The sequence below is a fragment of the Lathamus discolor genome, chromosome 5 (genome assembly GCF_037157495.1).
Source record: "Lathamus discolor isolate bLatDis1 chromosome 5, bLatDis1.hap1, whole genome shotgun sequence".
NCBI classification, from domain to species: domain Eukaryota; kingdom Metazoa; phylum Chordata; class Aves; order Psittaciformes; family Psittacidae; genus Lathamus; species Lathamus discolor.
In genome coordinates, this window is record NC_088888.1 from 72,218,860 (window position 1) to 72,242,230 (window position 23,371).

Here is a 23,371-nt window from a genome sequence, read left to right on the forward strand (position 1 = left end):
GCAATTTAATACTATATATGTGGCAACGAGTGTATGTATATATACTAAATTGTGCATATAATTTATTCAGAAAATTGATTTTAAAATCATACAATGCATACATTTGATTCCTTAAAATTGGTAGTTAAGTGACCAGAAGTAAAAAATGCAATGAAAAGTAGGAGTTAACAGAAAAGAAGTATATATTAAAAGCTAGAAAAATATCTTCACAGTATTATGTAAATTAAAATCATATTTATCTCTGGCACATAAGCCAAATTATAAAAAAAAAAAAAAAAAAAAAGAAAAAAAACCCAAACAAAGAAAGAAAGCAAGAAAGGATGGCCCAGACCCTCAGACAAACAAATGGATATCTGTTAACTTTAATGGACTTACAATATTTGAAAAGTCAGCTCTGGATATTATCACAACCACCTGTAAATTTAGTATTTGCTAGTCTGACAGCTTTCACATGTGTGTAATTCCATTTTACAGAAAACTTTTAGTGACAGCATAAATTCACATAGTTCTGGACATTGTTTCTGCATGGAACATTATGAGCACATTTTTTGTGAGCCAAAATACAAAAACATTTCATTGGGCGTTTTTATTTACTATTACTATTAGGAACACAGTTCTTCACAAGCTTGCTGGCTGGCAAGAGAAATGACCTTAGGCCTTTGTTTTTCTGTCAGGATAATCTTGGTAAAAATAGAACTGCTAGGTTGCTGCACTTTGTAACTGATATCTTTTGTTTAATCTGTGTTTTTTTAGTTTTATGTTTCTTATTCTTTTTGCTAAGATTTGAGAGTAAGTCTCAAATATGTATTTTTTTCAGTTTTAAGAGTATTCTCCTGCTTACGAGAGTACCTGTTCCTTCAAAATGAAAACTTATATTGGATTTTTAATGGAACATACTTTTAAAGAAATATACTGTCTAATGGCTTTGTCATGAGTTTTCTTTTTCTCCCTTATGAGTATTTTTCATCAAATTAAATGCCTAATATGAAGCATACTGAAATCAAGACTTAAGTCTTCTAGGGGTCATAACATAATAATTGGAAAAATTTTGATGGCAAACTTTTAGTAGAAAGTATGTGAAGTGCAAAGCAACATTGAATGTTGGCTACAGATGAAAAGACTAATTCAGTGGTTTGTTTTCAAAAAAACTGTGTTTTGCTTTTACTTACTTTTTTTTTTTTTTTCTTCCGTTGTTGCTACACATCACCTTGTACAGTCTCTTTGGCATGGTTAAAGAGTGCAGATATGGCGTATTCCTCAAAACAAATGTCTATACTAAGTCACAGTAGGAATCATTGGCTAGCCATTACAAAAACACTTTAGATTACAGAAATATATGCTTTGGCTGCTATTTCTAGAATTAAGTACCCTCAAGGGATTTGATTGAAAGCATCAGTTGAAATATGACAGATAGCTTGTAAAAACATTATCAGTCTTTCATGTTCTACCACTGTTCATCATGCTTAAAATGAAACTCTACATAGATATTGCATGACAGTCCACATATTATTTAAAGGTTGTTTCCAAAATGTTAGAGGTGAAATAATGTTTCTCCTGGGCAGGTACACACCCTTTGAGATTTCTCATATGATTAAGATGAAAAAAGATAGAAAAGGTAATGAAAACAATGTTGGAAACTCAATTTGTCAGCCATTACAGGATTTGTTTTTGTGGCCCAAACACAAGATCTGTTGTTGTCTACTTGTATGTAAAAAATATAAAGATGTTACTGAGGTTCTAAAAAAAAAAAAAATCAGAACCATAGAATGGTCTGGGTTGGAAAGAACCTTAAGATCATCTAGTTCCAACCACCCTGCCATGAGTAGGAGCAGCTCACACTAGACCATGTCCATCCAACCTGGCCTTGAACACTTCCAAGAGTGGAGCATTTACCACTTCTTTGGGCAGCCTGCACCAGTGCCTCACCACCCTTGCAGTAAAGAATTTCTTCCTTATATCTAACCTAAACTTTCCCTGTTTAAGTTTCAACCCATTACCCTTTGTCTTATCACGACAGTCTCTAATGAAGAATGCCTCCCCAGCATCCTTGTAGGCCCAGTTCAGATACTGGAGGGCTGCTCTGAAGTCTCCACGCAGCCTTCTCTTCTCCAGGCTGAACAACCCCAACTTTCTCAGCCTATCTTCATATGGGAGGTGCTCCAGCCTCCCGATGACTTGCTACAACAGCTTTATGTTTCTTTTTATTTTGAGGACACCAGAACTGCACACAGTACTCCAACGGTGACATCATATATTCTAGAAACTTAAAAAAAAACCAAACCCTAAGCACAAACTATTCTTAAGAAAGCACCTTTGAAAGTCTCTTGAGAAAGTCTGTTTTTTTAAGCACCTTTGGAAGTCTCATGAGAAAGTTTGTTGGGGATTTTTGTATTCATAATAAGGCAATATTAATAAAGTCCACAACCTATACCTCTAAATACTTTGGAAATTTTTGGCATATAAAATATAAACTAAATTTACAGTTGCAACACTGCCAGAAATAAGTTGAAAGGACCATTCAGCTTTACATCATGCATTTGTAACTGAATGAAAGACCAAATTCACAAAAAAGAACCACATCTGATGCAAAAGCATGAAAAAGTTAGAAGCAAGGCACACTGTATTCATGGAATGGAACTCAAAATACTGGCTAATTCCCATACTAGTCAGTTTACTTCTCCTGCAGCAGCAAGACATGTCCCGTATAGTCCATATGTTCTTATTCATATGTGACAATATTTTCATAGAACAATGTTATTAGCTCAGATGATGGCCTCTTTCCAGTTTGTGTCTGACTGTTTACCACCACCCACCACCCACTCCTGCTGAGAGATTGTGCTGAGAGACAAAATTCCTTCAGACTGACACTATGAGGAAAAACAACAGATACCAGTAGCAGCTCTTAGGATACTTTATTTCTTCCTGATGGGAAAATGACTATTACCATGCTGCTTGCCAGACTGAAAAAGAAAAGAAGAAAGGTAGCTTGCATTTGTCTGATCTATTCTCAAAGGTGACAAAACCTCATTATAAGTGTTTTGTTAATTTATTTCACCATTCATTTAACTTCCTATTTTGAGTTCTTGAAAATATTGGTGAAATAGGGGTTCCATTTGAAGTGAAACCAAGTACAGATGTTGGAATCAGATGCAAGTTCAACCTGAAGGCACTCAAAATCTCAGTGATATTCCCACTTCCTAACCATGATTTTCCAGTTTCAGCACAGAATGAGATGGGAACACCTTGCTTTTTTATCATTTTCAATCCTAATAGCTCTAGGAAAAAAGGGAGGGAGGGAGGGAGGGAAGAAGGGAGGGGAGAAGGAAGGATGGAAGGGAAGAAGGAAGAAAGGAAAGGAAAGGAAAGGAAAGGAAAGGAAAGGAAAGGAAAGGAAAGGAAAGGAAAGGAAAGGAAAGGAAAGGAAAGGAAAGGAAAGGAAAGGAAAGGAAAGGAAAGGAAAGGAAAGGAAAGGAAAGGAAAGGAAAGGAAAGGAAAGGAAAAGGAGAGATGGAGGGAGGAAAAGCTTTAATTTAAACCAACAGACATATTTATAGAATAAGACTCAAATACATTTAATATAACTTTAGCTACTCAAATGAAGTAGTCTGGAATTCAGGAAAACTAGATTGGTGAATTCTGGCAGTTCATGCCTCCAGTGATTTCAGAGGAAACATAAACAAACTAGGTTCTTAATTATACCTGAAAATTACATTTCTTTGCATAGTGGATCACAGGTTTTAACATTAAAGGCTGGATTTATGAATTCTCTGTATTCTGGGATTCTTAATGACAGCGGATTTGAGCTGGTGGAGACAAGCACAAGACTGACATGTCCTGGAAGTCTTAGAAGCAGTGCATTCACACAGTAGAGGTGCTTTGCACGTGTATTTAAAGTGTGTTAAAGTTGTTGGGAAAGTGCAGATCAGCTTCAGCTTTGAAGTACAGTAACTTTTTCAAATTTTTGACAGAATTCTAGGCGTCCTTATGCATGCAAAAATGGTACTCTGCACATTTAAAGAGTCTGTTAGCTGAGAGGAGTCCAAATTGCTATTCAAGAAAGCATATCTGATTTTGAAAAAAAAAATTAATTTATAGTTCATGCGTTATAGGATTAGAAGGAACAGTTAAAATCATCTAGCTGGACTGGACAGACATTTAGTTAGAATTTGGATGAAATAATTCTTATTAAAATTGTCAGTAGAAAAAAAAAAGCAAACCAAAACAAGTTTGATATAAGAATTTTTGGTCAGATAGAGTTGAACAAAATTAGATCATAAATTATTCTAATAGGTAATAAGTCTTAGTATATTTTTAATACCAATTTTATTTAAATTCACTTCCAGTTACAGCCTTGTTTACTATACTGAAGAGCTCTGTGTTATCAAATTTCTGTTTCCCTATGGTTTTTCAATATCTACTTTCAATCTGGAATCTCAGGAAGGACACAGTATTCATGTAATTATTCCTTCACTGCCCAACCTAGGATAGTATAAAATCCTTATTCCTACATATTCTACTCTGTCTACTCTAAGGGTACCCATCTGAGGGTAACACTAGCTTTTTAGTCACAATGAGGCACTGAGGTAATTTCCAACTGATTATCACTCACAAATAAATGATACTACATGAAGTCATGCAGTTTTACATTAAATGACATTACAAAGCTGGAATATGACCCATTCTGAGTAAGGGTAGCATAATTTTAGCTAAAAATAAAATTTAAACAAAATCAAACAAGTTGAGTTCATATATGGTCCCACAGATTGAAATATGACATCTTAAGGTCAGTCTCTGACAATCAGAACATAAGGATACAAAGGCAATTTAATATTCATGTTTTACATTTCTTTTTACAGACAGATAAAGCCCTACAAATCTTAAAGACTGTGCTTTAGCTGAAAAATCAAAGTCCTTAAGGGAACTGTTGACAAGAAACAAAACTAAAAACCCAAATGAATAAAGCTAAAAAGACTAAAATGATTTGTTTATGAATAACAAAGCAGAACAGCTCCAAATGGTGGCAAATGCAATTCTCTTTTATGTAAAAGGGCACAGCATAATTCAAGTGTGTAATATTTGCAGCAGCTGTGTCAAATGCCCCACAAGCAATTCTGTCCTCACCATTTTTGCTTCAATTCCTTTACCACCTTTAGCTGAGCAAAGATCACAGAGATCTGTGGTATGCCAAATCTAAGGGGGAAAAACAAAGAGACAAACAAGCTTCACAAAGAAATTAAAAGTGAGTGTGAAATGAAAAAAAGAGTTAATTTATATGCACTTAATTTTTCTTCTGCCATTTACATAGCTGTGATTTTATACCATAAAGCTGGGAAATGCCTTAAGTAAAGTAGCAATCAATCAAGAAGGTGCATTTTTTTGAGATATCTAACATAAGTATATTAATGTAAGCAGGCATTTTGGTTTGCATCTTCTCTAAGTTGCTACTCACAAGCATAAAAATATGATAAAATGTATCTTCAGAAAAATTCCTCCCCAAACTCCCCCCACCAGGTTATTTAATAAGAAAAAGGTCTTATTGTATACCTGCATACTGGAAACCATTTTTAACTTTTGTGGAAATTAACACATCTCTGAATTATGCAGCATATTCAGTCATGACTACTGTCTCTGCCACCTCATATGTTATCTAGCTCTCTCAGCACAAACGATTCTGCAGAGTTTTCCCATTAAATTGAGCTTTCAAATTCTCAGAATTTTTGAAAAAAAATACAAATCATAGAACATGTTTGACAGCTATAAATAAAAATAAATTCTAGAAGCCTGACTTATTAACTCACAGACTTTCACATATTTCTCTCTTATATCAATATTTACTTGAAAAAATAGGAGAGGCTTGCACAATCTTCATGCAATTTTTACTTGGCTGGTTTGAACCCAGTCTTAGATTAGAAGAAAACCTCTACATTTGACCAAAATAAAACAAGCAAACTATATGATTTTGATGAGATTATATTTATCCCCTTGACGCACAATAACAGAGTGAGGACTGTTATATAACAAGTAGCAATTATTTAGATTTTCTTTCTTTCACAGTCATTTAATTTCTTTGTAATTTCACACAAACATAGAAATGAAACCAGGGCCTGAAACGTGGTACTATAGGGTTCCTAGATTGTATGTATTGCTAGCTAAAATTATAGAAAATACGTAAATCAATTCTCTATGTTATGAATGCATTCCACCCATAACACTCCTGAGTGACAACATCTACTGTTCAACTGATGTTGGTCAAAGGCCTTCTTCACTTCTGTTCACAGCACAAAATCTGTTTACTTTGTTCTTTATAGAATAGTAGGTGAATTTCACCCTATTTCAATATCTATTCAAAAGACATTTGATGTGAAACAAGAGTAATTGTGTGTGCAAGAATACAAAAAGAAGTACAATTCAGTGATCATTACCATTGGAGTAATAGTCTTCAACTCCCATAAAACTTGGTCTAATATACAATAGATCATTATGATAATTATTTTTATACTAACTTGGCTCAAATCACAAAGTTAAGTCTGTGTATAATGTTTTCACTCTTGGATTGCTATAATATACACGTCTTTTGCTTGACATAGTTACGTATTGCAAAATAATATTGTGCTCTTACCTTTTTTTGTTGGTAAGCCATCTGTGACAAAAATATTGACAAATTAGGTATGTTTAGAAGCCAACTCCATGGACTTATTGCCCTAAAACAGGAAGGAAAACAAATAAATTTTAAGTAGGCAGTTGTAATTTATTCATGCTCACAGCTTACTAGTGTTTTTACATATGAGGATGCAGATGTCAAGTAACAGCAAACAGAAATTAGGATGACTGGTTTTGTTGTTGATACTGTTTTGCAATACTGGCATGCTATGAGAGGAACTTCCAGCTACTGCTAAAAAGAGTCCCTCTTTGGGGATTCTGGAGGATGGTGGAATTTTGATGACAAGCTGCATAGGAGATGCACACCCATTGTGGGACTAAAACACAAGGAAAGCCAAGTTGTGTGCCTGTTGTGGCTGGTGATGTCACTGGCTGCCAAAGCTCATCTTTATTACATGAACACAGACTAAGAGTAAGAAGCTAAATTTCTTAGTGTTGTGTAGCAAGATTTGGTATATCCTGTTTGGCTGTGCTCTGTTTTCCAGATAAATATGTGCTATCCAGACAGAGCACTCTAGTTACTGGATGAGATTTCTGTGTAAGTACACAAAGCTTAAGGTGTTGTGCCCGATCCCTATTTTATACACCAGGATAACACGGACTATGCAGCTTATCATTCCTTGAGAGATGCATAACATCATAGAATCATAGAATAGTTAGGGATGGAAAGGACCTCAAGATCCTCTAGTTCCAACCCCCCTGCCATGGGCAGGGACACTTCACACTAAACCATCCCACCCAAGGCTTCATCCAACCTGGCCTTGAACACTGCAAGGGATGGAGCACTCACAAGCTCCCTGGGCAAATGATTCCAGTGCCTCACCACCCTAACAGGAAAGAATATCCTCCTTATATCCAATCTAAACTTCCCTTGTTAAAGTTTTAATCTGCCACCCCTTGTCCTGTCACTATAGTCCCTGATGAAGAGTCCCTCCCCAGCATCCCTATAGGCCCCCTTCAGGTACTGGAAGGCTGCTATGAGGTCTCCACACAGCTTTCTCTTCTCTAGGCTGAAGAGCCCCAACTTTCTCAGCCTATCTTCATATGGGAGGTGCTCCAGTCCCCTGATCATCCTCGTGGCCCTCCTCTGGACTTGTTCCAGCAGTTCCATGTCCTTTTTATGTTGAGGACACCAGAACTGCACACAATACTCCAGGTGAGGTCTCACAAGAGCAGAGTAGAGGGGCAGGATCACCCCCTTCAACCTGCTGGTCACGCTCCTTTTGATGCAGCCCAGGATATGGTTGGCTTTCTGGGCTGCGAGCGCACACTGCTGGCTCATGTTCATTTTCTCATCGACCAGCACCTCCAAGTCCTCCTCCGCAGAAACTCGTCTATGCCCAATCTGTAGCTGTGCCTGGGATTGCTCCAACCCAGGTGTAGGACCTTGCACTTGTCATGGTTGAACTTCATAAGGTTGGCATCAGCCCACCTCACAAGCGTGTCAAGGCCCCTCTGGATGACATCCCTTCCCTCCAGCATGTCAACTGGACCACACAGCTTGGTGTCATCGGCAAACTTGCTGAGGGTGCACTCAATCCCACTGTCCATGTCAGCGATGACGATGTTAAACAAGACCGGTCCCAACACCGATCCCTGAGGGACACCGCTCGTTACCGGTCTCCAGCCGGACATTGAGCCATTGACCACAATTCTTTGTGTGCGGCCATCCAGCCAGGTCTTTATCCACCGAGTGGTCCATCCATCAAATCGATATCTCTCCAATTTAGAGAGAAAGATGTTGTGTGGGACAGTGTCAAATGCTTTGCACAACTCCAAGTAGATGACATCAACTGCTCTACCCCTGTTCATCAGTTCCTTAACCCAATCATAGAAGGCCATCAGATTGGTCAGGCAGTATTTCCCCTTAGTGAAGCCATGCTGGCTGTCACGAAGCACCTTGTTGTTTTTCGTGTTCCTTAGCATGCCTTCCAGGAGAATGTGCTCCAAGATTTTGCCAGGCACAGAAATGAGACTGACTGGTCTGTAATTCCCCGGGTCTTCCATTTTCCCCTTCTTGAAAATGGGGGTTATATTTCCCTTTTTCCAGTCATCGGGAACTTCACCTGACTGCCATGATTTTTCAAATATGATGGTCAGTGGCTTAGCAACTTCATTCGCCAGCTCCTTCAGGACCCGCGGATGGATTCCATCAGGTCACATGGACTTGTGTGCGTTCAGGTTTTTAAGATAGTCTCGAACCAGATCCTCTCCTACAGTGGGCCCAAGGTCTTCATTCTCACAGTCCCTGCGTCTACCTTCTAAGACCTGGGTGGTGCAGTCAGAGCCTTTGCCAGTGAAGACCGAGGCAAAGAAGTCATTCAGAACCTCAGCCTTCTCCAAATCCTGTGTAGACAGTTCTCCCGAGAGCTTCCTCAGGGGGCCTATGTTGTCCCTAGTATTTTTTTTGTTTGCTATGTACCTGTAGAATCCCTTCCTCTTATCCTTAACATCCCTGGCTAGGTTTAATTCTAACTGGGCCTTAGTCTTCCTAACCTGGTCCCTAGCTTCCCGGACAACATCCCCTGTACTCTACCCAGGCCACCTGTCCTTGCTTCCACTTTTTATAAGCCTCTTTTTTCCTTTGAATTTTCCTCAGCAGCTCCTTATCCATCCAAGGAGGTCTCCTGGCCCTCCTGCTGCACTTCCTTCTAGTTGGGATGCAGCACTCCTGAGCTTGTAGCAGGTGATCCCTGAATATCAACCAACAGTCTTGGGCCCCCCTGCCCTCCAGGGCTATATCCCATGGAACCTTACTAAGCAGGCTCCTGAAGAGGCCAAACATTTAGAACACTTTTTCAGCATTTGTTTAAAATAAGTTTAAAATTATTTAATTTGTTAAAATGGCTTCTTAATGCTACTCTCATCTGAACTAGTTTCAGAATAGGTGAGAACAGGGCACTCAGGATTTTGTGAGATCTATGAAAATATTTGTGCATTGCAGTGTTAAGCATTACATTGTCTGATATGCAACTGTTCCTGCTACTTAAATCACTCATGCTATAGAAATTGGAGTCAAGTTCTCTGAAACATACACAAGAAAATTCAAAATCTTCAGAAATGGATTGCAAAAGCCATGGAACTTTTAAATCTTGTCACGGATTCCTTCTGCTACCCTCTTCACTCCATAGCAGAGTAATATGTAAATAGATAGAACTGAAACATGCTTTTGGATAATTGCATTAAGCTTCAAAATATCATAACAAAGAGCTCTGCTTACATACACAGTACTGATGCCTTTGACTGATGCTGATCTAAGCTCAAGAAGAGAGTTGATAATGAAGACAGTGAAGTGTTATTCACTGACCTCAATGAAAACCTGAGGTTAAACCCTTCCATTAGAGAATTGAGAAATGCACAACAGACTGAAGAAGTTCCTAGAAATTTATGAATAACTGTGAGGTGGAATTTAGTATTAGTCTGCTTGTCCTAGTAGAAGTTCTTGGTAAATTGTTGATGGGTAGACATGAACCATTTCATCTTTTACTTCTGATGAAGAACATTTAAATCCTATTAAATCCACAGTTCCTATGAGACAGCCAATCATACATCATGCAAAAGCACTTGATAGGATAATTATGCAGAGTCTGAGTATCTGAATCCCGTTTTTTTTATGTCAAGTTTAAACTGCTTTCTATCTAGGTAACTACATTGGCAACTGATGGGATTTGGAGGAAAGAAAAAAGAAAAAGAAAATAGCCAAAGAAACAAATTATTTAAAGATGCATACTTATTTTATACAGGGTACACTATTTGAGTGGAATGTGTCCTCAACATTTCATCAATTAATATCATCAAAAGAAAATAACAGAGGCTTCATTCAAATGGAATTGAAACAAGAGAAATGATCCAGCAGAGGTGTAGGCAATACAGTGGCTTTTCTCATCCTCACAGATTCTCATAGGGCAATAGTATCATGTTCCCCTTACGAAATAATACAAATTATATAGCTGCCTGTCTTCTGAAATATGTTCAACAAACAGAATCAAAATGACCATGACCTCATTTCAATGAGGTGTGGAAATATAAATTCTATTTTATAGCTAGGAAAGCTGAGACAAGTGTAGTTGGAATATGTTTTGCCCAAGGTTATGGCAGAACTGTATGTAAAAAGTAGATATGGAAACCAGATCTCTTGATTCATGGTCTTGTTTATTATCCATAAATCTAACTCTACTGTTTTTTACCTATATTCCTGTAACCTTCTATTGACATATATACAAAATACTACTATCCAAACAAAGAAGTTACATGTATGCATTTGCTGTGTAGTGAGTTGTTATTTTCTTCTCGCCTTGGAAGTATCACCTAAAATTGTGGCCTTAGTTGTCCTGTTATCCTTTTGAATGGTTTCCGATTATTTTTAGTGACTCACTCAAGATCAGTATTATTGACACATAAACGGGTCTTTTTGCCTGTATCATCAAGAAGTGCCAAAGGAAAATATATATCTCCAGTGGGCAAAGACTACTGCTCTGCACATTTACATGAAAAAGTTTCACTAGTCTATATTTTTTTTATTTTTTTATATATATTTTGAGAAAGGGCTTTATTATCTCTCAGGTCTGAAACCTAATTAGGTTGACACAGACACTGAATGTTTTATGAGACCATTTCCTTGGCCTCAGAAACTGTGTGGGGTGAAAATAAAGTATGGTGTTAATTATGGCCCTAACATACAGACCAAGCAGTACAGTCAGCATAGCTACTTTTTGTTCAAATATTCCAGATTCTGAAGTTGCAGTGACAGTCTGGATGTTAGTTTTGCTATTAGCATAATCAGAACTATCTTTTCTTTGGGGTTTCAAATTTCTCCTGTGCTTTTCCAAGAAGAAATTTTAAGTTGATACTTGCATTACTTTACAGGTTGTATTACGGACTGGTATAAATACATGTATGAATCTGCGTACCACACATTTTATAGAGAGGAGGCTAATAAAAACAAGAATGGATTAGAAAATTTGTGAGTTAGAAACATTGATATTTGTTATGAACTGGCTGTCATATGTGCATAGCTTGCAAAAGATAACTTAGTTACAGCTTCTTTATGTGATATTTAGGCAACTTTTTCCCAAGTTCTTAGACTGATAGCATAAAAAATGGGTTCTGGAGGGATATATGAAGTTTTATAATTGGCTTTAGTGCTCTCAAGCTTGGATGTACTTATTATTTGAATGTACATATCACAATTCTTGCTCAGATTGGTTTTTTTCCACAATAGTCTTTCCACATGCCAGCAAATAGCTTACATTCTCTGCATTCATTCGTATGCCTTCAAAACTATCTTACCTTTGTAGATATTTTATGAATTTCCTCTTTTTTCCTGAATGAGCAAATACTTTGCAAATGCTACACACCACTCATTATCTCGTAGTTTGTGACAGAATCACAGAATAGTTTGTGTTGGAAGGAACCTTCAGTGAATGGCAACAGCTGAAACTGAGATGGGAAAATAAAAATCTCTACATTTAAATGGCTATTTCCTGACAAAATATGCATTTCTATGACTTTTCCATTTTGGTACCTGCTGGTAGATTTTATTTTCCTTGAATATAAGAAAAAGACCTTGAAACACTGGTTCAGCTGTATCTGTTACATAGCTAAGGCTGCCAATCAATTAGGGCAATTTTCTCACATGTGCTATGAAAGCTTTGATGTTGATGTGTACATTAAGAAATTAATAAGGCACCATAGGAGCATAAGCTTAAAGTCTTGTCCACAGCAGACACATTCCAGAAGGTTTTACTTTGAACTAGAAATAGTCCTGAGAACTGAACACTCATTAATATTAGGTGTATTACAATTACATCTTCTGGTTTAGTTTGATTGAAATGAAATTCAGTTTTTGTACTACAAGGCTGCACTGTGATGACAACTAAAACATGGCAAGTAATGACAATCAGGAGGCTTCCTTCAGTGATGCATCTCTCACTCCAACTAAAATGCAAATGCAAGTACATTGTTCCTTTTCCCATAGAAATTAACATCACCTTCTATGTGGTATATTTGAAAAATCTATTCAAATTAATAAAAAAGGAATTTAATTTGAAGATTAGGTGGCTAAAACAATATTTTTGGGAAAAGGAAAAGCCAGTTGTAGTTCAACCTGTCAGTTCTGTTTTGTGTTAAGCTTTCTGTATGGCAGTGATGGAGTGTAGGTTTACTAGGTGTGGCTCTAATTTGGCTTTTTGACTGCATTGGTTTACATTTTATTTCTGTGTTCCTGTACTGGATTTTGATCTTATTATCATTCCTTTTTTCACTAGTCTACCATGTTCTTTTCTTCACTTCTGCAGAGAATATTATCAGGAAATATTAAAAGGCTGCTATAATAGTCCAGGAGTGGAAAACAAAGCCAAGGAGAGGATCGGTCTACTCCTAGGTGAAAATAGTGGACCTGATTTCCTCTCAAATGGAACTGACATTTTATTTAGTCTCTTCCCTTCACAGTTTTCCTAGGAGCAACATCCATTCCAAAAAGCAAAATATTACATGAAGTTTAATGCCCCAAATAACATCCTGGAAATGTCTTAAAAATACACTAAGGTTTGTAAAATGAACTTTAAAAAATTAAAAGACCATAAGGAAGAAGTTGTTTACTGTACTGGAATGGGTTGCCCAAGGAAGTTGTGAATGCTCCATCCCTGGTGGTGTTCAAAGCCAGGTTGGACAGAGCCTTGGGTGACATAGTTTAGTGTGAGGTGTCCCTGCTCATGGCAGGGGAGTTGGAACTAGATGATCTCAAGGTCTTTCAAACCCTAACTATTCTATGATTCTATGATTAGTAGTGACTCCCATATAGTGTGAAATAATATCCTTGCCTTTTCTTGGACAGTAGGGCTAGAAAGAGAAAAGTTAAGTTGTATATAGCAGTCCTGCAGATGGTAAATGAAAAAAGAGCAGAAAAATACCCAGGTATTTATCAGACCAGCCACTGAAAGCAGTAACAACTTCTATTTCTTCCATTTGTGAGTTCTATTTGCCAGCTTTTTTTTGATGTCTGCACAATGATGTGGGCTGTGGTCTTGGATGGGCAGACAGCGGGATAGATAGCTGAAAGGAGGAAAACCATATCTCCTGGGCTAGTTGACACATGGGAATAATTTGACACTGAACACCTTTGTACTAAGTTTCACTTGATGCAAGAACTGCTCAGGTGTCACTTAACAAACACTGCCTTTATATGTTTGTAGGACATGTAAACAAGGCTTGCATTGTTTCAGTGTTGGGAAAGCCTGCCATATGAAATCAACCTGCGGTTCACACCTTTGACCTCAATAATATATTACATAATTCTTCAGTTACCACATGCGAGGAACCTTCTTAATACAGTAAATTCTACAGTGTGTGCTCCAGTACTTGTATCCGTTACTCCTATGTAATCTGTGATTAAGTAAACTCCTCCAAATCTGAATCTCTAGTATAATTTTATTCTGGTGGTTTTGGATGTTCAGTTTGACCACAATACTCTTTGAAAACCAAAATAATAAGATGACTACAGTGTGAAGGCTCTATGTACCATATATATTTAATAGTATCTATATATAAGCTAAATCCTTTGGCCCAAAATAGAGGTTCTCTGCATTGCATTTCAATCACAGACATAACACATTGTCATACATAATTTCAAAGAGTGTAGATAAGTCTATACTGAAAACAGTGTTTCAGTGGTCTTTGGAGAACATGAAGGGAGAAATCTTGGGTCTGTGAAGCATTTTGGGCATGTGTTTGAATGTGTGCTATTTGTGATTTGCTCCGCCTGGTGCACCTCTGTCTGTCCGTTTACACTGACTGTGATGATATGCCTGGTATCAGGTGGATAAATAAATGATTCTTGATTTCATCATGCAACAAAGCTGATGGGATGCATGGGTAGTGTGAGCTTCACCTGCCCTCAGTTTGTAAGGAGAAACACTGGACGCTGCAGACCGCATAGAGAAATAGTGAAAACAAACGTGTCCACATTAACAGTGCAAAACAAGCAAGTAACAAAGCAGTTAGTGCCGGAGATTTGGTATGCATGATATACACACTTGGGTGAATTTAACTTCATTTTACTCCAGTCTGTTTCCAGGGACTGATGCCTATTATCAGACAGAGAGCATTTAGGTGCACTAGTGGAGCACATATTCTGGTTCTTGTTTATTTTCTTCAGAAAGGAAGCCAGGTCTTGATCTCTGAGCTCATACTAATTTATATATGCACTAACAAGCAGTAAGTAGGATTATCAGGATAGAGTGAAAACTGCAGTTCTGATTCAAACCAAATTGATAATGTAGACAATAATATAACACTGAGCAAGAGCATGTGTTACTTTTAGAATCAACTGCATTATATGCAGCACAGATTTAGCCTAAGGGTCTCAGCAACTGGTGTTGGTTACTCTCAGTACAGTTAGGCAGGCTGTGCATACCTGGCTCTCACTAACCCCAAGAGCCAGTGTGAGTTCTCTATAATATCTGAAGGGGGCCTACAAGGATGCTTGGGAGGGACTCTTCATTAGGGACTGTAGGGATAGGACAAGGAGTAGTGGGTTTAAACTTCAACAGGGGAAGTTCAGGTTAGATGTAAGGAAGAAGTACTTTACTGTGAGAGCGGTGAGGCACTGGAACAGGCTGCCCAAAGAAGTGGTAAATGCTCCATCCCTGGCAATGTTCAAGGCCGGGTTGGACAGAGCCTTGGGTGACATAGTCTAGTGTAAGGCACTCCTGGCAGTAGCAGGGCGGGTGGAACTAGATGATCTTAAGGTCCTTTCCAACCCTAACTATTCTATGACAGAATGAGGAAAGTCACAACACACATTTTGGGCATATTTTCACTTTTTCATACCCGATTTTAAAATGCTAGATAATAAAACCTTTTTGCCTTTTACTTAACTCTGGCATTACTTTTAGTCAGTTTACCACCTGCTCTTTAATAAATGCTGATTGTAAAGTGCAAAATTATTTCAATGTCCTGGATTTTGGGTTTTTTCTATCAATTGATTTGTTATTTCCTCCTCTAACAACCTGAAAGCAGGAAAATAAATAAATAAAAAAAAAATCAGTATCCAACATGTTGCCTTCTTCTGGAGATTACTGTGCACGCATTTACCAAAGTAGCACACTGAACTACCAGCTAGCTTCCCTTATGAAAAGAGGGCTTTGTGAATTCTTTTGTTCCTAACTGCAGGTGCTTCTATCTCTGAAAAGATCCTGTGATCTGATAGCTGTTTTTCACATTCTGTGATCATGGGCAGCTTGCATAATACAACAAAGGTGGAAGATTGTTGCCTTCCCCAGGGTTGCTTAAAGTTACAGTCCTGATCTCTTGACCTTTAATTTCAGCAAGTTTGATTGCTCAGGGAACCCTGGTGTGCATACTTGGAGCTAGTATAGCATTTTGCTGTTCAGTTTATTGTAAGTGCTTTAACACTGACATAGTTTTAGAAGAGCAATAGTTTGTTGGGATCTCCTGCATATCGTGGAGTTAAGGGATAAAGAACAACTGCCAGCACAAAATAATCTCCAGGCTCACAGTACACCATGGGTTACAAAATATTCTGTGATGGATATTATAAATGCTGATGTGTCACAGAACAATGGTGCAAATGTCAGAGACTGTTTGTGTAATACTCCCCCAGTAGGGTGCTGTGCAATGATAAGACCCAAGCAAAGGGCAGTAGAGCTCAGAGAAGAAAGCCCAGAAAAGAGACTAGGAATAAATTATAAAAAAATAAATTACTTTTTTCTTTGTTTTAGCTTTGCAGATGAATAAGACAACTGCAATAGCAACACACAAGAGAGATAATAATAAAATTTCCCTTACCAAATCCTGTTGGTTTTCTACTTTTGTTTCTTTTTTTTTTTTATTTTTTATTTTTTTTCTCAAGTAAGTGAAAAACCTCCCAGTTCAGGGTTCTTGTTGTGAAGAGGTAGCAACAACATACTGAGAGCAATCCATTTTAGGTCACCTCATAATAAGGTGGCTAGTGTAATACTCCAGGGCAAACAAAGAGATGAGCTCAAATGTGCAAGGAATGAAATTTGGATCATCTGGAATTTGTCATCACTGGACTCATTAGTAAGAGAAGAAAGGTTTTATTCCTCCTTCTGAACCTCTGAACTGAGGTCTTCGCTTTGCTGAGAAACCAAAATGTAAAATGTTCTGAAAATGCTGAACTACATTAAAAATTATTTTTTACATATTTCACTGTTATTTTTAATGCATTATAACTTCAGGTTTTAACTAGGGAATTAATCACCAAATGAAAATGTTTCCAATCAGGAATCCTTAGAGTATGTCTCAGTGTTGGCCCACACAGGAAAGGATGACCCACCAAAAGATCAGCAGAAACTGTCCAATGGCTCACAACATCACGACAAATTAGCTGCAGTGAACTCAAAAGAAAGGTTTTCTTAAATTGGACTACTGGCAATGGTGGAATAAAAATCTAAGTAAGTAAATATTTATTAATGACCGTGAAACATTCTTATGCTATGGTGTGGTAAAATGCAGCAGAGATACAAAGGAAAATACAGGGGGACATAGAAAATGCATAAATGAGTAAAAAAAAGGCTATAATTACTTACATAAAAAAAAAAAAAAATCTGCACCAAAGAACAGGACACTGGAAATAACTGTTAGATTCACTTCATAACAGTTTTAATTCAGACTAAAGGATTTAGGCAGGCACACCCACAAAGACATTGAGATTAATGTTCAGCTGCCCCATTAAACATCCTTGCATTACATGTTGCACCATGTACAAACCTTGAGAACCACTCAACTCTGCATGACGCCAGTTATCTATATCATCCCAGCTTGCTTCTGAAGGTTTAATTAAACTAGAGAGAGCTTGTGTTTCTGCATACCATCTTGCATTATACACTATAGTGTAGTTGGAACAGTTTCTTCACAGGTAGTATGAGTTAAAGCTCTCACATATTAAAATAGCAACCAATGTTAAAAACAATTACTTTAGCAATAATTTACTAAGAGCAAACAATGGCAATCTTGATGATGCTACACTTCCTGTCTGCATCTTCCCTCTGTTCTTGGAAGATTTCCAGTTATGAAGTCTCTCATACATTCCAATAGAGTAAGGAGGTTGCTCTTTGTGCTTTGTTTCTTTCACAGGTCTTATGTAGGTTTGTTTTTTGCTTCTGCTCTTTTTTTTTTTTTTATTTTTTTTTTTTAATATAGGTCTTGAAGTTGACATTTTAGGTCTTAATCTACGCTTTTGTGCAAAAATTAAGGTTCTAGTCCTCATGGTTACTGAAACAACTCACAGCCAGGTGCAAAGAAAAAAGAACAGCTTTTATTACTATGTGTGAAAAAAGAATATCTAATTGGATTATCTGTCTAATTTATATCTCAATGAGGCAACGTGTCAAATAACTATCTACAAATACACACAGCACACTGATTCATTCTTGCAGGTGTGTACTTAGTCCCTTGTGTTTCCCAAGCAGATCTACATTTGTAAAACAAAGCTCAACAGGTTTTAAACATTAATTTAATCAGACTACGTAGTTTTGTCTTTCACATCACACAATATGAAAACTTGTTTGTGTTTGTTCTGAAGAAATGCAGTTTCTAAGGAGTTTAAAAACAACAATGAATGCCACCAGGGACTGGGTTTGTGGGTTGTTTTTTTGGTTGGTTTTTTTTCAGTTTATTTTGTATTTATTTTGTACTTCCAGTGGTCAATACAAACAGAAAGATTTGTTCTTCAGCAGTAAAACAGTCTGTATCTATATTGTTCTCAATGCATTATTCTTTTAATGTGGAATTAATGCTTTAAATCTTACCCACAATCCAGCTGCCTGCACACTGGGGTGAAAGCAGCCCAAAGCAGAAGAAATCAGGCTTTCTTGTGCAATTGGGAGCTCCCCACTGTATCTATATATCACATACTTAAACTGGGACACTTGCTCAGACTTCGAAATATTGCAGTGCTATTAGGTTTCTCAATGTGAATTAGTTACATCTGACTGCTGAAGAATATCAACTATCCTTATTTTTATTTTCAGCAAAAATCTTATTGCCCAGTGATCTTAACTATGAATTTCTAGCACACCCTTGAATTTCCATTAAAGTACTGATAGAAGAAATGTTTAGTCAGCTTGCAATGGAAAATAGCCAAAGTGCCAGCAGTACAACATCCACATCACTTATTTATTTTAAGCAAGGATGAAAGGGTTTTCATCTCATGCTGCATTATTCTCCTTTCATTTTCCAATTAATTAAAAAACTGCATTAAAAAAATAAATTGCAGCAGTGTTGTTATTATTTTCCAGTGACTCAGTATAGCTGCCAGTATATTTCTGTCAGTGGAGACAAACTGACTTGGGAGGGTCTGTCTCTAAAACAACCAATTAAGACACCCTTGTGTTGTTTAATAAAGACATAATCAATGACAGAATTGTTTTGAAAACAATTGCTGAAACATAGTGTTCATTCTAGCTATAGACTTCCAAATGTTGAGCTGAAGACCAGTAATTTGTGGTAAGGGAAGTTTATGTCAAGAAATTAATATTTTTATTGTGGTTCCTGAACATATAAAATATTCTTGATCATTGTATAAACATGGATATTAGGCAGCTCTTACCTCAGAGGTATCTGATCCTTCCTCTAGCACAAATCTTATAATTTGATCATTATTAATTTGCTGTGACTTCAACTCTTCTGAAAAAAAAAGCTATAATAATATCTAAAAAAAGTAAATATTTGTTATGGGAACTGAAGACATGTGAGAGGCTTCTATAACTATTTTTTTAAATGAATTTCAAAAGTATTGATCATAAAATAATTTAAGAAAAATTGATTAGTATTTCTTTTTGTTGCTTCAAAAGAATACTACAAAATGACTGAAAAAAAGAAAAGTAAAAAAAAAAAAGAAAATGTTATTCAAAAAGAAATATTTGATTTTACTTTAAAATAAGAAATAGGTTAAAAATCCAAACTGCTATTGTTCCTTGGTGGTTTTTAAACAGTTTTTCCAATCGCATTTGTATACCTGACCTTTCTTTAGAAATCAAAAATTTAATCAAATAATATCCAGAGCTCTACTTAGCACTGATTTCAGTCACAAGACCTTGTCTCAATTGAGATAACATACTAAATTTCACTCTGAAAACAGAACTTTTCAATGTGAATGAGCATATCACAAAGCTGACTGCTACTTAGCAAGAAATCCTCTGAAAATGTAAGTGCTTGTGATTGATCCAATTAATCTATGACCCTTTACTTCCATAAGAATCTGACATCCTTTGTCAGCTTCTCATACAGCTGGAAATCACTCAATAGAAAATTTATTTGATTTTTCTATACCCTTTATTTACCTTTACTATTAAACACTGACATATGTGAGGCCTTCCCACCCAGATGGACGGCCTGGAGACTATATATCTGACTGATATATAGTGTCTTGGATTCAATCATCCAGCAATGATGCATTTGCAGGATTTCTCTATAAATTACTTACCACAACCATTTTCAGTTCTTCATGTTCCTTTTCCTGAACAGGGGGATAGACAATAAAGTTAGTCCAAATGATGATAGTCATATGTTTCTTTTAAAAATATCCCCAGTGAAATAGAAGAAGTTCTGAAAATTAAACCTTTCTGTTTTATCATTCCATGAAGAATACCCTAACAATCAGTATGGCTTCTATTTCTTCTAATTTCTCTTCAGCTATTACTTTATATCATATCTTCTGAGTCTTAGCTGAAGATTCTTACTGTGGCCTGAGTTCTCAAACCATGATCTAAGTTGTGCATTATTTAATTTGAAGTCCTCCATTAATTTTAAAATTCTGGCATTTTACATGTCAGCGAATAAGCTCATGATGTGTCTTGCTGTGAATGAGTATCGCTTTGGGGCCTGTGGCAGAGGACAAAGTAGCTAGGCACTTAATATATCTGCCCCCTTGAGGCTCTGTGTTGGTGGTGAACCATTCTGAATTAACTTTGTTGTCTGATTTTTCTTGCTCATAAAATACTTTGGAGTACATTTCAAACCGTCTTTGAGAGTATCTAATAGCAACAGGATAGGTTTATCAAACATAGATCTTAGTGTCAAAAGAGATCACTTTGGTCATTTAGTCTGACCTGACACAGCTACAGATTGTGTCCTAGAAAGCTCATTAAACACTTGTGACAAAAGCATAACCTAACACTAAAAAGAGTATGTAGCAAATTGTAGTAACATCTACTAATACGAATTGTTGGCTTTTTTTTTTTTTTTCCATATTGTCCTCACCTGGTTATTTGGCATTCAGCTCCTACCTTTGCTTTACAAAATCTTTAACCAAGGCCATGGTTCTATTCAAATAAAAATTGCTTTCCATTTACTTTGACATTTTTGAAATTAGAATTAGACTCTGAAATGAAGGTCCTGTCTTATGTCCTTTTTCTTAATTCTTAGCTTGTCCTTTATTTAGCTGTGGGCTAGAGCATGGTTAGAATTGCTTCACAAAGAAATTAGAGTTAGCAGAGTTCTCGCAAAACCTGACCACAGAAAGATCTCAATTTCACAGCTCTGCCTTTCAGGTATAATTCCATACATCACTTGTGTGACTTACACATACCATACATAAGTCATGTATAGACTCAATGAACAAACAGATTTGATACTCCAACATAAACCTTACTATGTACTTAAATAACAAGGATATAGAAAAGTGTTCCTTTACCTTCATACTGCTTTCAATATCTGCATTTCTAAAAAGAAACATATGTAAGTTTTAGTTCCAGGGAGCTAGCTCTTTTTGTCCTCAAACTCATTTTTTCTAAATTGTCTTGAAAACAGCAGTAAGAACAGAAAACCTGATGAGCAATGACAGTCTGTCGGTGACAGCTATCAGAATTTTACAAGCCAGTAATAACTAGAAACAGCCAAAAACATAGAAGGGAATAATAGCTTTCAGATAGTTCATTCGTAGAGTTTAAAACCTGATAGCTTTACCTTTACCTTTACCTTTGCTTTCTTTGTTTTCAAACATACTCTCACAAAAACATTTAACTTAACCTGTAAATATTACTGAAGACCTGTTACTGATTGAAGTCCTTCAACCTATAGGAGTTGAATAGGGTCTTCTGCAAAGAGCTTTAAGAATCTAAGAAAAATGATACTATAAAAATTAAATCATTTTCATTCTTTCCATCTCAGATATTAATGTAGAGGGGATTCTTGACCTAGCATTTTATCATTTGGGTTTGTGTTTGTAAGTATATCTGCTTCCAGCCTTTCCAAAATTGTATGAGGTGCAGCAGGCTCTCTTAAACTAAAAGACCTAGTAGAAAAGATTGTTTCCAACTTTGAGAAAATAATATTTATGCGATTTCCTTGAGATCAGCAAAGCAAAGGAGACCACTGACTGAGAAGAGTCTTTATATGATATATAACTTATACTTTGTGTATAAAAGCAACATACAGTAATTCTCCCCTTCCTAAGCACTATTCTTCTCCTGTTTGGTAGCTTGTCTGCTATTATGGTTAAGATTTACCTATTAATTAAGCTTAACTTTGTCATCATATTCCCTTTGAAAACCAAATGTGACAGTTTGCCACATCCACATTAGTGGCACTTAGCTCCAGATTCTTACCCTACAATGTCAATATTATTTTATGCATGTGAAGTTTTTTAGATTAAATTGATAGTAATGTAAATATTGCGCTGCAGAGCAGGGGACTCATATTTTCTTAAAATCAATTAATATGTTGGATATTTTGTGGAGCAGTTAAGATCATAGAAAGTTTGCGAATCTTTCAGAGCCTTCTGGGATACTATTGAAGTACTGCAGGGAATAGCTTTTTCTATACAACCCAGAAAGAAAGTGTTGCTCAGACACTGAGAGTATAAGCTGCCAAGAGCCACCTACATTAGGAGATATTGCAAGAGTTAAACAAGATGGGATTGCTCGTGATGTCTCAGAATACCTGGGAGCTGAACTAGTCAGAGTTCTCATTTACAGTAGTGAAGAACAAGTCTGAAGTTCCCAACCTATCAGAAGTTACAGAACTTTTTCTTTATTCTCATGACCAAGCTAATTACTGAGAAAGAGTGCATAAGTCAGTTTACTTTACATCAGTTCATATAAAAGAACTGAAGTTTCTGGATTTGTGCCAATGAAGAAAAATATTTGCAATCTGAAACTTTCTGTGGGTACTAATCTCTACCAGAAAATTTCTAAATTTTTCTTCTTTTGACTTGGATTTTTTTGGTTAGTTCAACCACGTTATTATTATTTCATTTTGTTATTCTTACTGCAAGATTGTATTTTTACATTTTTGTATGGGTATCCAGAAAGTAGATTAATTTGAAAATTAAGATATACATATCATTTACACCTAACTATATGGGAAGTACTATTGCAGTCAGATAACAGCACTTTGCTTAGATATCCAGAAATAGGGAGCAACCAAGTATGAAGATTTCAAGCTAATACTCACAAATGTATTTGCAATTTTATTTTTGCAAGAAGTTGTTCACCACATGATAGATTTCATTAATTGCACCAAATTTGCATTTTAGTACAGTTCATCAGTGGTTTTTCATTTTATATTTAACTCAACTTTGTTGTAGACCAGCTGTGTGTTCACACACTTTCAAACAAATCTTCTCAAATAATTTTATTTCATGAAAAATCTGCAAATTTAACCTAGGAAAAGGCAAAATAACTTGATGGTAACTTGATGGTAACTTCCTCCTTTATGTGACAGAGGA

The 23,371-nt window shown here is 36.4% G+C and overlaps 1 long non-coding RNA gene across 1 annotated transcript in view; it reads right to left on the minus strand.

Moving 5' to 3' along the window:
* Positions 1–5,113: 5,113 nt before the first annotated feature.
* Positions 5,114–23,371, minus strand: part of LOC136014412 (uncharacterized) — a 30,586-nt gene continuing 12,328 nt past the window's right edge. Inside the window, exons 2-3 of the long non-coding RNA XR_010612684.1 lie at positions 6,620–6,701; positions 5,114–5,190 (exon numbers count right to left, since the gene is read on the minus strand). This is a non-coding gene — a long non-coding RNA (uncharacterized LOC136014412). The remainder of the gene's footprint in view (positions 5,191–6,619; positions 6,702–23,371) is intronic.